Below are 18488 nucleotides of genomic sequence, written 5' to 3'. Positions count from 1 at the left end.
CTACTTTGAAACATTTCTGATTAACATAAAACTATATATTCAGTATGTACATAGTTCTCAGAAACTTGTAGACCTTTCCCAAAAATGAAAACAAAATATTTTAATGACTAATTGAGGCATATAGGGAATTTTGGAGTGATACATGTTAAGTTAAATCATAAGAGATAATACTTAAATTATAAACTAGAAGAATGATGTTAAGTATGTGAATGATATATAAATTACATATAGTTTATAATTATAACCAAATGTAAGATTATGGGACCCAAATTAGTATAATTTACTAAAAGTAAATGGAGCAGAATAAAATATGACCCAAATAGAAATAAGGATATTCAGCTATATAGATTAGAGATTTGGGATGTGACCCCTCATTAGTAACCCTGCTCTCCTATTAATGTGAAAAAAAAAAAAAATCCCTGGCATTCAGTTCTCTCGATAGTGCAGTGTTGGCTAAGTTCCATGACACTGGGTTAGTAGATAAAGTATTCAGGAGGAGTTAGTCTCCTTCTGCTCTGCACAGTGTCCCGAAGGACAAGTCCACATTGCTCCTCTCGCCACAGGCAAATATTTGATTATCCTCTGAGTGATCTATTCTAACTGTCCCTAAACATAAAGAGTTTAGTAACTGTATCAGAAATAATGTAATACTATGAAAAGGGAATGGTAGTAGGAATGAAAACACCCAGATTTTAGTTCTCTATGTAGAATTTAGTGAAAAAAACCTATAAGCTATGACATTGGAACTTTTTAACCTCTTTTTGTTTTAATGTATACGACAATAAATAGTAACTACTAAATGTGTTGTTTTAATGCATTAATGAACTAAATGTAGTCTAGGTTGAAGCAATTCTGGCATATGAAGTATTTCTACTTTCATTTTCTTTTAAAGTCATTTGAAAGAGTAACTTAATCAACTTTGTGAATTGTGTCAACTCTCTTAGTCCAAATCCAACTTTTTCAGATTTTAACTGATGCTGTTAAGAGAGCTAATAGAATCATAATTGTATATATGTGAAAACAATAGTTTAAATGTTTATAAACTTACTCAACAGCATACTCACTGTAGAAACAAAATAATGGTATTTAGCACACTAATTTCTCTACATACACTTGCATATATTAAATACTTTATGCATGAGATAGTCATCAGTGAATATCTGTTAAACATGCTGCAGGTTGCTCTGTAAGTGAGAGAAAACAGAATTTAAGAAAGGTATAGCCTTATTGTCAAAGGGTTCATAAAAGAAGCAGTATTTAACTCAGTGGATTTTCCTGCAATTTAAAGATGCAGCTTTATAATGAAAAAGAATCCACACTGAACTATAGTTTAGGTAGGGGATTCCTTTGATAGATTAAATTTGGATACCAAGAGCAAAATAGAGGCCTAATATTCTACCTCAGTCATGATATTATTGGAACTTCTCCTGGTTGAAGATATGTACAACTATCTATACCTGCACAGACATTTGTATTCAGAACAGTCATCAATGGATTCATAGCGGACACCATTCAAGTTTTAATATTGCTTTGGGGAAAAACCTGAGAAGAACTAAACCACAAAATGGTCTAAAGGCCTGTAAAGTTTCCTAATGAGTTATAAAAATGGAAAAAATCTCTCTCCTTCAAAACCACAAATACATTTTGTGCACTTCTATAACTTAAAAATGACCAACATAATTCAAACCACACTTGGAAAAAAGCATTTGCCACTGGAGGAGGCTTTTTGTGCCGAGTTTCAGTCCAACATGAATTTTTACATCTGATTTATATACCACTCAAAATGGAGTGTATAAAGGAAATCCTGACAGATCCTTAGAACAGCATGTGCCATAATAGAATATTTATACAGCTTTTCCATGATATAATTTATATGCAATGGGGTTTCAAATATTCCTAAAACTCACACAAGAGAGCATTATCAAATTTCTAAATGAATATAGCAGTTGGATTTCATTGTGAAGAATTTGAGAATAGAGAAAAAGAGCAACCTTATTAGTGTTATTTCACAAAATGTGTACTTGGCTAAAATTAAAGTGAACAAACACACTTGATAAAAATTATAGATTCTACAATGTCTTCCTCCTTCCATATAGTTATAATATCTAAAAGTGTCTCTTATTGAGTGTTTGTACATTTGTTATGTAATTGGAGGTCATTTCTTTCAAAGCATAAAAACAGAAGAGAAATGTATGTGAATTTTTGCTTCATACATGCAAGTAGATTAATAATATTGTGCAACGTAAGTCTGAGTTAAAATGAAAATTGTCTGTCCTGGTGCACAGAGCAACATCTAACTTCAATTACTCTTAATGCCAAAGTTAATTTGCTATCAGGATCCTGAGATTGTATCTTCTGAAAGTGTCAATAATCCCTTGTAATAAGTATGGGATGAACTGTGGGAACACTATGCGGTAGGATTTCTGTTATGTCAATCATTCATCCAAGCCTTGTGTTTTCTCTATGGAGATTTTTCTCAGGTCAAGTTTGGCAAATTTTCACATTGGTGTGGACTTTCTATTTTCTTTTGATGCTTGTTAATTTAACCACTTTGGACAGAAAGAAATATATATAGGGAGAGGAAAGCATAGTCTGTAACTGAGAGGCATGTGACTGAGAATGACCCAAAGGTATTTAATTGCACTGAAAGGCATGCATCATGAGATACTTGTTAAGTATCACCACATATCCAGCACTGGACTATGTGCTAGCAAACAAACTAAGCTACTAAACGGATCTACATTCCATGGGGTTTGTTTGAAAATGTATGACAAGAAAAACATAGATATAAATCACATTAAATGCACATAGATAAATAAGCAAAAAATAGCATGCAGAAATGGTATACTCTCAAAATGAAAAATTATAGACTTCATAAATATTTTTGTGTTTGATTTCTAACTTTACTATATGTGAACTTGGGCAAGTTAAGTTTGGTTTCCTTGTCTATTACTTGGGAATAAAAGTGGCTGTGCCCCATAAGGGTTTGAGATTTCCATGAGGTAATACACATAAACTTTTGATGTAGTGTCTCAAACATAGGAAGTTATCAATGAATATTGGCTGCCATAAAAAGGCAATGCTAACTCAAACTTTAGGAATATTTGAAAAACTCTGTTAAGGCTTAAGCTCCCTCTAAGTCCATTTCCCATTTCTTTTCAGGTTTCCTGAATTTTCAGGTTTGAAAAGTCATTCCTTTGTCTTTTGCAAGATTTTTTTTTCCAGCACTGGGAATTGAACCCAGGACTTTGTGCATGTGAAACAAACACTATATCACTGAGCTACACCCCCAACCCTCTTGCAGCTTTGGAATCAACAAGCAAACTGAGATATGTGTGACCTTATGTCTGGAGTACCTTAAAACTGGAAGAGAACTTAGCAACCATTAAAATTTTACACATGAAAAATGAAGTAACAGACTAGAAAGTGTAAAAAAGGCATTACTTTTGGCATGGAAAGGATGTGCGTATTAATACCAGCAAAACATATGCTTAATAACTATGTGGTTACGGACCTATTTATTTCTCAAAGCCTCAGTTAAGTTACTAGTCAAATAAGGGGTTCTAAAGTCTGTGTTGTGATGATTAATGTAAAATGAGATTATATTTTTAAAGTTTCTCATAAGAGTGTTGGTTGCATATAATCATCAAAAGCTAACTATCACCATGGTCATTATCATTACCAAACCTTGTCCAGCTAACTAATTTCCTGATTCTTGGACTTGCACTGTTTCTCCAGACACTGTAGGTTTCCTTGTTCAAGTTCCAAAACAAATTGAACACATGTTTCTTAAGGACCTGTGTGCCAGGTCCTATGTTTAGGCAACAGTGTCCAATTGAGAAGTGTGCCTAGAGACATGGGCCTATGAGGACAAGGAAAGTCCCCAAGACAGAGGAAAACAACAAACCCAAGCTCAGGTTTTCTGGGTATACAATATAAGCCACATATCTCAAAATATAATAAGAAATACTTATATTTTAGCTTTTCTCGAATGTGTGATCTATAACTGACCTTGAGTGATGGCTAGGAGAGTGGCCTCCTCAGCACCTTGTTTTTTTCTCCTCCACCAGCTTAATGTATGTTCTCAACTGTTGGGTACACAGGTTGACTTCATCTGGTTTTGTATTTTATTAAGTGAAACCAATTTATTATTTTAAGCAAAGAAACAGCATGATATAGGTGTTGGATGGTTTTTATAACTTGGCCAGGTTAATGCAAATATAACCCTAGATGACTTTAATGCCAAGGGAAAAAAATGATTAGTACTCAATATTTCTTTTTTTATACTAGAGTAATAGAACCAGGCACATTCAGGAAAGGGACAAAAAATTTTTCTAAAGCATATTTTAAGAATGTGGAGAGTTTATCTTCCAGGATGGTAAAATTGTTAAAACGAGGCTAAGAAAAGCATTGGAAAATGGGGCACAAGATATGGCCATGTTACAAGTTCCAGATAGAGCCATTGGATTGTGAGACTTCCTTCATTTACCAGTATAGCATAATCTGGGGTCCTGGAAATAGTCCAAAGAGGTGTAAATATCTCCATGAGGCCTCTGGGACCTAAGGTATTCCATAACTAACTCATTTTGAGTCCCTGCTAATTGTGGAAGCTGGGTCTGTTTAAGAAGTGGGGGGGAGCTTTGGCAAGGACTTATGGAAACATAAAACACAGCTGCACAGGCCCATCAAGAGGGTGTTGGAAGCTGCCAGCTGGTTGACAGCAAGAAGCCAACTAGCCTAGAATTTCCTTGGAGGTCTACCAGGGCTTCACAGCTTCCTGGTTTTGTGGAAATCTGTACCCCCATTAGCCTAGACTATTGTGGGATTAGTATGAAACTTTTTGGAGAGAAGAGGAATGAGGGATTCTTATCATTCAGGAATTCTCTCAACCTCTTGCTGAAAGAAAGTGCTATGGATGCTGTGGTTGGAGTGGATGCTCCTTCCTGTAAGCCTAACTTACTCACCAGAAGCCCATCTGCAGCCTGAAAAAAAAAAAAAAATGGAACAGGGTCCAAGAACTCTGAGCCAAAAATGCTCTAGGCAAAGAAATGATGGCACCATTGTGAAGTAAGCCAGTGTAGTTTTTCAGTTTCCTCTAATTCTGTTAGCTGTGATTCTTGTACCTATTCCAGGTTCTTGCCCCAAACCCCTACAGGAATAATGTATGGGAAGTAACCTCAGGGTAGATTCCTGGTGGGCCTGATTGCCCAGTGTCCTGTCAGATTTAAGAGATAATCTATACTCTGATACCTCACTTTGTAATCTTGCATGAATTTACGTGTATGTGTGTGTGTGTGTGTGTGTGTGTTTGTGTTTATGTATTTGGATGTGTGCACACACCTCACCCCTCCCTTAAGTGCAGACATCTTCAGAATGGCAGGGACTATCTCTGTCTTACATACCTTGAAATTGGTTTCACAGAAGGGTTCTGAGTGCATTTTGAAACAATGGAAATGGATAATTTTAGAGCAGAGAGTACCATAGGGTACAAGGCAGGTTTGAGTATATAACTGGTAAGGGATCCAAAGGCTCTGGGGTCTGGAGTATGTCTGTGTATTGGTGCTTGTGGATTCCAAAACTAATGAAGCATAATGGGAATAGCAGAGGCTTTATAGTAAGGCAGATTTGGGCTTTAACTCTAATTGCCAATGATTCGAACTTGGATATTATATTTTGTATCCATTTTATTAGGGTGCAAAACAGGTATGATAATTTCTACTTGACAGTGCTGCAATGAGAACCATATTAGCTACCATATATGTGCATCTATCCCCATGTTTGAATCAGTGACAATGTGATAAACTCTTGTATGCAGCTGGTCCTACGTCTAAGATTAATGGAGAAATATTTTCTTCCCTCATTATCATTTCAGCTGCCAGGACCCAGGCTAATATAAATAGTTTCAAAATTAGTCATGTTCAATAAGCTCTTGGGCACTAACCAGGGAAACTAATGTTTATGCTTCTGTGGGGACAAATGATTTTTAAATTCCAGCAATTTCTAGGTTACAAAAACTTTGGAAAATTACCTGTTCAAAAGTTAGAGACTAGGTCTATTTTTAAAGGAACTACCACATGGTTTTTCTTAAGATGGTTCTTTTAAAGAGGATTCTTTTGGACCAAAACATTGGCTTCATACAATTCACCCTACCATAACATTATACCTATGGCTAGGATATGAAGCTTATATAGTTCTTTTCCTCTAAGAAAATATATGCTCTATCACTGCATTTTGGTTATTCCTCTATTAAATTCCTCTATTTTAAAGCATTCTTTGTATTCTACCACTATATGAACAGGAAAAGCTTCTCAGGACACATCTCTCAAATCTTTTCAGCTTTCTGTTCTGTTGCTCTGATAACTTTCCAAGGGTAAGCAGCATGGTGGTATCATTATCCATTAGATAAATAACAATTGATTTTGAAAGCTTAATATAATGCCATCCTGCTGTTTAAAATTTTTTTATGAAGAATAGAAATAAATTACTGAACTGGACTGTTTCACTGTATTGTTTGATGATGTAGACTGATTGTACATTAAACAAACATGTCTTAGGAAAATTCAATATCCCCACCCCCAGTTACTCTGAAAATGATCTGTGTTGTCCATTAGTGCTATTCAATTCACAATTATAATTGTAATATTGTAAGACAGTGGCTCTCTTTGCGCAGCTGTGCACTTGAGTTTTGCCCCTTTTGAAGTCTGAAGTAGCAAATGGTCAAACTACTTCCCCTCCTCCAAAGAGATATTTGTTAATCATGCTGGATAGTGACAGTGCTTTTCCTAACCATGTGAAAACACTTCCCAACCCATGATAGTATCAGGATTCCTAACCCTAACTACCAGTGGTATTCTGATTTGTTTTACAAAATTAAGCCAAGGTACAACCCTAACCTGTTGACTCTAATTCTAAAAGAAAAACCTCAAGCTAATTTTCATTGTTAAAATAATTACTGAAGATGTCTTAACCCAACTGCAAACCACAGAATTTTTGTTCAGGTAAATTTCAGCTTCACAAACTGTGCATGGAATGAAGCTGGAAAAATTTATTTTACCAACAACTCCTTTTGGAGATTAAAATTTGTTATTTCATAACATATTGATACAATTTAGTTTATTTAAGCACTTAACAGTAGAAAAAAATCTTTTTCAGATGTAACAGAAAAAGAGATTGCCTTCCTCATATATAATCTTAAGGAGGTGCATAAAAAATAATTATCAATGTTTCTGATCTTAATACAGCACTGAATTTCTCTTCTTTTATTTTTCCCTCCCTCCTTCCTTCCTTCCTTCCTTCCTTTTCTTTCTTTTTTTTTTTTTTCAGTACTTAGGATCAAACCCAGGGCCTTGTGCATGCCAGGCAAACTCTACCACTGAGCTACATCTCCAGCCCAGGGCACTTGATTTCCAAGCAATTTTCCTTGATTCATATTGTAGAAGAAACTATCTAATTCTGTCCTTTGCTTTCAGGCAGAATTATTCTGAAAACCACTGGAGTCAAATGATTGTATGTCTCTTTTTAATTATCTCCTGGACAATTGTATTCTTTAGTAATGCATTCTGTAAGGAAGTTCTATGTCTCTACTATAGTCTTTCATATTATTCTGTCTTCAGTTATTCATTTACTCTTTCAGTTGAATTAAATGTTGGAATTCCTATACTTTATACTCAAAGCTAAGCAGAATTACATGGTTTCTCTTATTGATTTCTACTTTTCCTGTCAAATAACCTCAATAACTTTAGATTTCCCCCCAGAGGCTTAAGCTAATAAACTAGTAAACTAGTTCGTGACATTTTAATGCAAAAGTCAGAAAGTAAAAACCCATCACTAGCTGAATTCTTCTAGGGGTGAATAATATCCTTATTACAGGGTCTTACATTTTTTGGCTCTGCTGTGTCAGGGGCAGCCAATGGGTTAACAGCTGGCTGGCTAAGGAGCTTTCCTAATCCAGCACACTTAGCTTTCAGTTCTGAGTATTGAAGATATTATTATTATGCTATTTCTTTGGAAGCCAGAGAATGGAAGGAGACCATTTTATAAAATTAGAAATTTAAAAATACTTCAGAATGTTATTGTTTTTTCTTCAGTGCTATCTAAAAATATAGCTATATTAGAATTCCTGAAAACCTCTTAGATAAACAGAGAATAACTTAGAATTATAGTTATGCTATTTCTAGACATCTAGTTATTAAATAAAATTCCATTTAAGAACATAAATATATTTTAAAAGAATTTGAGTAAATTTGAAAAATCAAATGTAATGCAGAACAAGTGAAATTTAAAAGCTTAAGTCTATTCTTTTGTAGAAAAGGTTAATATTTTATTTACAAGCACAAATCATTTGAATATATGTGAATTTCCTGATTGCATGTGTATGATGTGTCTGTATATTTGTGTACAATTTTAAGTAACAGCTCTTTGTTCTAATCAGTGAATATATGTAGATAACTAGAGCAGCCAATCCAGTTGATAATTTATTTAGGAAATTCCACTGCTTTTTCTGTGGAAAATACACTCATACACACATATGTACATGTAAGATCTTCATTCAGTTTTGTGTGTGTGTGCACATGTGTGTACAGTGCATATAAAACATTATTCAAATAGTGTATATTTTCTATATTAGTAACATCTCATTCAAAGCTATCTTTGGTAAATCAAGTCACAATTGCTGACAATGGCAGTTATGCAAACATTTGAGTTACTTGTTTACAAATCTCATAAAACTTATTTAGCTCAACCTGAGCCCAAGGCCTATTGTTGATCTATCCACATTTTGGGGCTTGCATTACTTTGTTATGCTTCTTTTAAATTAACAATATTTCTGGCAGGATTTCCCTATAGAGTGGAAGCCTATAGAATACAAATTTAAAAAGCTATCCTTAGATGAATAGGTTTATGCTTGCCATTATTATATTTGATGAAACATATTTATAGATAAAGAAAATAATATTTAGCAAGAGATTTACTGTTTAATATTATAATTGTATGTCTGGAAGGAAGAAGACCTTTGATGTACTGCCCTCTATATCAGTTTAGTCAGAATGTTTACAATGGTGGCATTTCTAGGTACTCCCCATACATGACTATTTTTTTTAGATCTTCACATTTTATTTTTATCACTTTTGAATTTTTTATTTAAATATGTGTAGTTTTGATAAAAGCAAAAATTTTTTGTGAAAAAAATCCTAAAATTATTTTACTCTAAAGCATTTCCGTAAATGCTTAGGCTATTTTCAAATAAGATCATGTATTACTACACTTAAATCATGAACCAAAAAAATACAACTCTGTGGCTATATTTTGTTGGTCATAACATAGGCAGGGTGCTGAGAAGAAGCATTTGGACTTACTTGGTTAAATTATAAAAAATTATATGTAAAGATGGACAGAGCCAAACGTGTATTTTTAAAGTTTTCAATATGTAAACTCTAGCTCTTCCACTTGTTTTTACTGTTTCAATCCATGCCACTAGCCTACTTGAAAGCTGACTTTTCTTGTCTCTGACTATTCTATTCCTACTTTCTATCAAGGACAAGTTCAAATTTTTATTTTTCCTCCTGAAGCTTTCTTGGTGTCTCCAAATTATTCAGATTCTTCCCTTCCTTAAGAATGGCATTTAATGCCTCCATCATTCATCTGGTGTTTAGTCAAATACTGCCCTTTTCTTCACTTAAAAAAAAAAAAAACCCCAAAGTTATAATTGTCCTCTTCTTCCCAACTAAATGCCAGGTTTATGAGGTCAGAAATGTAATGTAATGCATATAACTTTTTTTTTAACTTAAGTCCTACAATGAGGTAGTGATATGTGTCTGCCACACTTTAATGAATACTATTTAATTTTTATTTTGATATAATTTATATTTATAGAAAAATTCAAGAAGAATATAAATAATTCTCACATTTGTGCATATTAATATTTTAAAACTATATAGTAGAGGAATTCAGTTGCTTTGATTCTTATAGGCAATTTTTTTTTTTACTTTTAAAAACTTCAAGCAGTGGTTACTTTTTAGTTTGTAGCCAATTGCTGATTTTGCTGAATATAGAATATGTTTAAAGTATTTTGAAAAATATTAATGAGCTTTCTGGACATAGTGGCACATACCTGTAATCCTACCTACATGGAAGGCTTAGACAGGAGAATTACAAGTTCCAGTCCAGCCTCAACAACTTAGCAAGACTCTGTCTCACAATAAAATTAAAAAGAAGAAGAAGAAGGAGAAGGAGAAGGAGGAGAAGGAGAAGGAGAAGGAGAAGGAGAAGGAGAAGGAGAAGAAGAAGAAGAAGAAGAAGAAGAAGAAGAAGAAGAACTTGACTGGAAGTGTAGTTCAGTATCAGAGTGTCCCTGGGTAATCTTCAGGACTACACTCATGTGCATATATCTAAACAAACTCAAGGGGAATACTGTTGGTACTACAATCATTAGACATAATACTTTAAAAACTTTTAAAATTATGTTTTGCTTTTATCATAATAATAAGAAGCAAACATGTATTTTAGGACATTAGCATAAGGTCTGAATAATCATAAAATTTTATTGCCAAAATAATAACATGCTTCATTTTTCATGATATATCAATTAACTCTTATATCACCACACTTAACTTCTCAGAGTTCATTAATAATTTTACTGTAGTCCCCAATACCTTCCATAACTCTGTGTATAAAACTTGAAGTCCCTATCCAAAGTACAAATGTATTATTGAGGTAGCTGATGCATGACCTTGATAAATTTTTTTTTCACCATTTCAGAATAACTGTTTCAATTAAATTAGCTAAAAATTAAATTACAGACATTTTGTATTTTCCCATAAACTTTTAATATATAAATCTGAATAGGTTTCCATTGAAAATATTATTTGTAAGTTTGGATTAAAGATTTTCTGAGAAGAATTTTCTATTGTTTGGGTCTTGCTGAATTGTTCAGTGTCTTGCTAAATTGCCAAGACTTGCCTCGAACTTACAGAATTTGTGATCCTCTTTCCTCAGCCTCTCTTAGCTGCTGAGATTGCAGATATGCACCACCACACCTGCTTGAGTTTTAGATATTTCATCTTGCAATAATAGTCCTGTAGTAAGGGCTATTTCCTGTTGTAATTAATTTTGATCCAAATTCTTTCTTTAAAATCTAAGGTTAATATTTGAAATTAATATAAAAGACTAGTCCAAGAAGTTTGGTCTTTATCCTCTTGGATGGATCATGGAAATTATTTAAATATGTTTTCTTCTTTAATAACAGTGACATGAAATAAAAGAATTATCAGAATATCAGTAGAGCTGATGCTCTTCAGCTTGCAAAATGATAGTGAAAAAAAAAACATTCATTCAACAAATATGTATCAAATGCATATTACATTCCACGAACGATCCTAAACTCTGTGGATATAGCCATGAAAAAAAAAATGACATCCTTTGTCCTCATGTAGCTTATATTCTAGACAGGAAAACTAATAATAGACTAAATAAGAAGCAAGTTATGTTAGAAGATGATAAGTGCAATTGAGAAAATAAAATGCAGAGAAGAATAAGTAGAATATGGAATATCTTCTTCCTTAACTAAAGGATGTGCTTCATTGAAAGGTGATGATTGATCAGAAGCTTGAAAAGAGTCAGCCATGAAGTTATATGGGAAAAGAGAGCTCTGTGCTTAAGGGACTGGCTGGTGCAAATTCTCTGAGGAGAACATGAGCAAGAGTGTTTAAAAAGTAGCCAGGGGGCCAGTGTGACTGAAGCAGAGTGAGTGAAGGTGAGTAGGAGATGAAGTCAGAGAGACTGTCTGGAGCATGTGGACAGCATTTTTACTCACTATAGTGTTTAACTGTTATTCTGAATGTAAATGAAGGGGTCTTTGAAGAATTTTAAGCTTACCAGTGACAGGATATTGCTTTTATTTTAAAAAGTCTGATGCTGGCTGCTGTATAGGAATTATACAATGCCTAAGTGTTGGATTACAACCTGCTCTGCTTACTCATCAATAAATCACACACTGAGGCCAGTGTATAGAGTTGGGAATTGTATTTTAGAATGGGGGAGTTGTCCATCTTTGGTTCCACCATTTTCAAGTGATGAACCTTTCTCTTCTAATTTTCTTTGGGTCTCCTGTGAACTCCACAAGAGTCATTTTCCATGAGGGTGACTTCTACCCAAAGGGTATCTGAGGGTAAAAATAGTACAGGAAAGGCACAAATGAACACATACAATTAGGGGTGGTTTGTCTTTGACACTAAACTCTTCTGAGCCCCTTTTCTTCTTTCCTCTGGCCTTCTGGGAGTTCAGATCCTTAAAACGTGTCTTATAGGTCCATCTTTTTGAATGAAGAACCTGGTTAATAATTGTTAGAGTAAAGGTGGAGTTGTGTAATAAGCTACTCAAAGAAGAAATCCCACATTAGGTTATCTTTAAAAAGCACTAAATCATTGTAGCTATTATTTTTTTTTTATTTTCAAAATATTCTCATTATCTTGAAAATAGACTTTAAGTACTAGACAGATTGATTAAGTTTATGTAAATTGGTATTTATAAAAAAATTCCTTAAAATCAGCACTATGTACATAAAAATCAAACTAACCATTGAAAGTGATTCTGAAAGACAGCAAATATAATCTTGAAAGTGGTTTCACTTATGTACCATGTCATGAAAAGACTAGAATATGTGTGGTTATGGCATTTTTGTATGAAATATTATCTTGCACATGATCAAATCCAAGCATATTACACTCTTAGTATATCTGTGGACTTGAATTTAAACCATTATATTCTTGTTCTGCCTTCTTTTTTTGTTTTTTTAGCAACTATCATCTCATCTCTATTATTTTCACCCAAGACTGATTGTTTCTTTTATGAGAGCTAACCTACTTGTGCACATGACCATACACTTTAGGGCGATTGCATTTACCATAATTGTTTGGGCAATTTGCCACTTAGTATACCAACTGGAAAACATTTTGCTAGTCCAAGTACAAATCTTCATAAACTTAGCTGATTTTATAACAAGTAATAATTGTTAACATAGAAATGATGAATATCTTTTATCCTCTCCCCCCAGAATGTCTAGGTTTCTTTATAGTTTTTTTAAGCAAGTTTAAATTCACTGTGAATATGTAAGTCACACAATGAATGAAAATTGTTTTACAGCTCCAACAGTAGCAGAAATACAATTGGTGTACAATTGACATGAAAGCCTGTGCTTTTGATTATGTATACCTGTCTCCTCCCTAACTCTATCCCAGAATATTTTTAGCAAGGAACTTAATTTCATCATAACCATACCTTCATGTACTGAAAATCAGTTGTGGCATAGTAGTATAAACCAGTGCTTTTCAAACTCAGCTGTGTAGAGAAAAGGGAAAAATAAACCACCCATCCTCAGGCCCGACCACAAAGACTTTAATTTACTTGGTCTGGGGCAAATCCCTGGCACAGGTATGTTTTAAAGGCTCTCTGCATGTTTCTGAGGAGCGCCAGGCTAGGAATGGATGGAGTAAACAACATAAATGGTGTTCTGAGGTATAATTTTAAAATACTGATAATCTGTTAATTAGTTGCAATATCCACCAAAAGAATAATGCTGTTTATGTCAAGGGAATTTAGTAAATCTGAATGAAATCATACATTTGATAATGTGGCAAGAAACATCATAGACATGAATAGCAACATTAAGAACAGTGAGATGTTGAGATACCATAGATACGCTTAATAAAATATTTATTAAAGTTCACCTCTGTGGTGAATTGGAGAAAAGAACACATTTCTTTGAGGTAAACAACACTATTCAGCATGGTAGGGTTAATTTCCATTTAAAAAGGAAGCATCCATTTAAATGAAGCAAACATCAGTATTTATTTTTTCTGTTTGGAGACATAAAATGGTAAGGACAGCTTTTAATCACTAATAGACTATTGCAATAGAGAAGAAAGTGTGAACTGAACTGAACTCAAATTTGTGCAGAGTAGACTGGACATTTTTAACAGAAAATGAATGAGCAGAGAGGGAGGCAAACAGGAGCTTGGAAGAGTTGGTTTATATAAATGCTGATTAGGTTAGCTGTGTCTGTTTGTTGGCAATTGTCAGGATTCTGACCTTCCACAGAAACTGGGAGATGCCCTATCCTTCTGGATGATTACATTGTAAAGGAATTCGGGTCCTGGAGCAAATGCACTCTTCAATCAGAGGGGATGCACACACATTTCAAAAGGGAGAAGGAAGGATTCAAATTTGTGAATCCTTTGTAGTAAATGCTCTAATAAATTGTGAACAGAGGCTCATCTTCAGACTTTTGGCTAGAACAAAGAGTAAATTCTTTTGGCAGTCTTGATCTTTCTCAGGCAAACTACGTTTATCCTAGGGATGTGCCCTTGAGCTGATAGAAACTATATTAGTATTTGCTTAAGTTTTAAATCTGTGGAGAAGCAGGTAGACAGAATCTCTCCCATCAAATGCCTAATGGTACTCCGTCTGCCTGGAATATTCTCCTGCTCCTGCATCTTCTTCTGAGTAATCATTGAAGTTTCATGTCTCAGATGAAATATTTTCTCCTCCTGGAAACATTCCATGATCACCTCCCTTCCCTAAATTTGGGTTAGTGCTCTTATTATTTTCCTCTAGAAGGAAACATACCAGTTATGAGATATGCAGTCGTGATTTTCAAATACTGGTTTGTTTTTATCTTTTATTAAATTATAAACTTCATTAAGGCACAATTCATTCAACTTTAATCTGAGCTAGTGGTGTTTAACTTCTAGCCTAATATCTAACACATTTTAAATATTTGTTGAGTGAATTCGTGTTGAGTTGGTTCCAACATTATTCGGATTTAGCATGGTGTTCAATTGGTGTACTGAGTCTTTTAAATGCATTTGAGAGCAGTGTTCTGCACAGTGTTGATTATAAAGTCCTGCTGTCTTGCTCAAAGTGTGGCCAAGATGTTCATTTTGTTAACATAACTGCATCTCAGCAGAACTTGGCTCCTGTACCCAACACTTTTAGCAGTTTCAGTATGTGGCTCAACTTCCTCAGTAACCTGATCCTTATTCTTCCCATTTGTATGTGGTTTCTAGCTTATCTTTCCTTAAACAGCATATTTTTTTGGTGCTAATTTCCAACCACAGTCCCTTTTAGCCTTCCCCACTTCATTGTCTTAGGATTTTTTTTTTTTTTTTTTGTATGAACTTTGCTCTATTTTATCAGGGACCCAAAATGCAGTCTTGGTGAGCCATCTTGCATTTTTGAACTCCTTCTTACTTCCTCTATCACATCCAGTGGTAGGATCTAAAGAAAACGAGATGGTACTGTGACCTTTCTAAATCAGTTGGGCTTCTTTCTTTCAGTTTACATATTCATTCATCATCTCTGAACCTGGGTAGGACCAATAACTGTTGGGTGTTTTCTGGCCTTTAGTTATGAAATTAACATTAGCCAGAATACAAACTATAATTAGTTGCTTGTGACAAGTATATCAAATGTTATTTATGTTAAAAATAATATTGCCTCCTATTTAAAGAATGTTAAATAAAAACTAGGTAGTATCTCTTCAAGGCAGTGAAGTTAATTTAAAAGTTATATTAATGATTTTTATGGGGAAAGGATATTAAATAAATATGAACTTCTGTAAACAAATTGCAAGAGTTTAGGCCATATGGAGTTTACAAGGAACTGTTTCTTCTGAAATTTAGTAGAGAAATAGCAATAAAAATTATTGTATTTTAGATTAGATTCAAATAATAAAGTGGAAAGAAAGTGAATACAGGCAGTACATAAAGTCTCAGATGGAAAGTTATGCTGTAACATATTTTTCATAATATGGTATGTGGATAAGCTTCAAAAGACACTTTAATACCTTTCCATAGATTCTGTAGGTTATTTTTGCAGGAATAAAAGTTTGATCTCCTTTTTTATAGAGTATTTTTTCTAAGACTGAACATCTTCAGTGATATTATTTTTCATATAGTTTGAATAGCAACTGTGAACATTAATTTCATTATTTTTGCATAAATGCAAAATCTCATCACAATAATAAGAGCTGATACTTATAGACACTGCTGTGTTCTGGGCACAAAGTGATTTAAGTCCATTTTCTCATTTAATGTGTGACATGGGTATAAATATTTACTTTTTCCCTGGCTTAATTGCTCTTTTTTTTTCCTTATATTCTCTCTTAAGCTTCTCTCTGTTTTCTTCATTCTTTTTCCTATTCCATTGCCCTTTCCTCTCCTACTTCAGCCCAAGTTATTCAGCTGCTGGTTGTATTACTCATGTTTCAGAATTCCATTTTTTAAAAAACAGTGCTTTCTTCATTTTGTTCTGTCATAAGCCAAAAGTCAATTTGACACTGAATAAATATGTAAAATCATATTTTATCCTAAATTTTGACTGATTTAGTCAAAATGCTTCCAATGGTTCATGTGTACAAATCTGCCTTAAATCAAAGAAACGGGCTGAAGGGGAGGAGGTTTTTGAAGGTGCAGTGGTAGGATTCTACACACGAGTTGTAGAATCCTTTGTGAAGTGTCTGTGACAGAAGATGGAAGAAAGACAATAGTTCACAAAAGGTGAGGGTGAGGGGTTGGGCAAAGAAAATGTGCAACACAAAATGTGGACATTTGAGAGGTATGCCTCAGTGCTTTGCATTAATAATTTGTATATTAAGAAGTCACAAGTCTTCACATTAATGAATCTCTAACTAGTCTCTGACACAATAGACTGATATGTCCCTGGAGGAGTCATTATGGCCTATCATGTCAATGATCCGCATATTAATGACTCTCTTATATGCTCATCAACAGGTAGCCTAATAGACTTCCATTGAGCTCTTTTTCATTTGCTTTTTAAATGTGTCCTCTTCTCCCTTCCTTTTGTAATACTATTGTGAAGAATTGACAAAAAGGTGCATTAGGGTAATTTTAACTGTGACGTAAGTTCACAAAAGCATTAAATTTAGAAATAATGCTTTAAGACTTACTGAGCCTGCCTAAAAAACTTTTCAAATGCTGTTAAAAACAAATCTAGTGCGATAATGGGTCTCTTATTTGGATCTTAATGCAAACCATCTAGCCCAATTTACCCTATTTCTGTTTTCCTTGATGTATTAATTTATAATATGATTAGCATAAGTAGAGCTAGTTTAAAAACCTGTTTTTGAAATGGAGTTAATTGAAAATGGAATTGAATACCAACATACTTCATATCATAGAGGCTACTAAACACTTATTAAAACTAAAAAGCAGTAACTAATTGTATAAAAAATTAAAAGTATTACAGGAAATACTATATATTCATTTATTTGATTGCATAGCAACCCAGAACTGTCTCATGATCTAAGAAATGATTTCCTAACGTTTAAATCAAAATAACCACAACAAGGCACTGAATATCTTAACATTTCCAACTTGCTTTGCTATATTTTAATTTTTGTTAAAAATTTCCTAATCATTATATTGAAGAAATGGCATTTTTTAATACAAACACAAAATCTGTGATCTACCATAAAAGCAATACTGAAGAGTTGTTTTCTAGTATTCATCACTTAAAAAACACTTACGTTTCTGTCCATAGTATTGGCAGGTTGTGGCTGAGGAGTCCTTCATGCCAGATTTTTCTATAGGTCTTTCTCCACTTAAAATTCATGAATTCTGCTTTTAATTGCATCTCAGTCCAAAGCAACCTGCAAGTTTTTTGGTGGGGAATCCACACTTTTACCTTCATGATTCCATTTAATCATGCACTGGCTCTTCACAACCTAGTGCCTCATTAGAAAGCACGCATCTCCCAGAATTGTACATGGTGCTCCACTCAATGACAGAATAAAGTACCAGAAGTATCTTTCTCCCTGATTCTTTGGGGTGCATTACAAAAAATAGCACCTTCCACTTATGTTGTAGAGGCTTTAGCCCTGTAATTCTTGGTAGAAAATGAAAAGTTAGAAAATGAAGACACGTTGGAAAGGAGAATTACCAAAGACTTTTTTCCAACAAGATGATGTCCTTCAATTTCTTTCTCTGCTATTGAAATTTCCTGCATCAAGAAAGCAAAGTACCATCATTTTCTAGTGCAAGCACCAAGGCAATATAGTGTTCTAATTTATAAATTGAAAGAAATGAGTTTTAGAAATGTAATAATTCAACATTATGCAAAATAGGCAGATGACTCATATAGACACTGAGGTAGTAGTATGTTTTTAGCTACTTGAGTGCTTGAGCAGTTCAGTATGGTCTCCACAAAGAATTTGTGGTCTCTCATGGTTTGTGATTACATTTTAAATGTAATAAATTAACTCAAAGATCTTATCCAGGACCCACCAGCAGAAGAGGAGCAGCTGCCTGCTGAGAGGCAGAGCCGCCCCCTCCCCCTGCGCTGGCAAGGTAGAGGAAACTGTGACCATCCACAGAGCAGGCCCAGCGGCCTGCTGAGGGGCAGAGCCGCCCCCCACCCCCAGCGCCCGCCAGGTAGGCGGAACGGTGACCACCGGCAGAAAAGGCCCAGTGGCCCAC

General features: G+C 34.3%; 1 protein-coding gene across 1 annotated transcript in view; it reads left to right on the top strand.

Moving 5' to 3' along the window:
* Positions 1 to 18488, top strand: part of Ppp1r3a (protein phosphatase 1 regulatory subunit 3A) — a 35042-nt gene that overhangs the window by 1237 nt on the left and 15317 nt on the right. The gene's annotated exons all lie outside the window — the stretch shown is intronic.

This window comes from Marmota marmota, unplaced genomic scaffold (genome assembly GCF_001458135.2).
Source record: "Marmota marmota marmota unplaced genomic scaffold, marMar, whole genome shotgun sequence".
Classification (NCBI taxonomy): Eukaryota; Metazoa; Chordata; class Mammalia; order Rodentia; family Sciuridae; genus Marmota; species Marmota marmota.
This window is presented reverse-complemented; position numbering and strand designations above follow the sequence as displayed.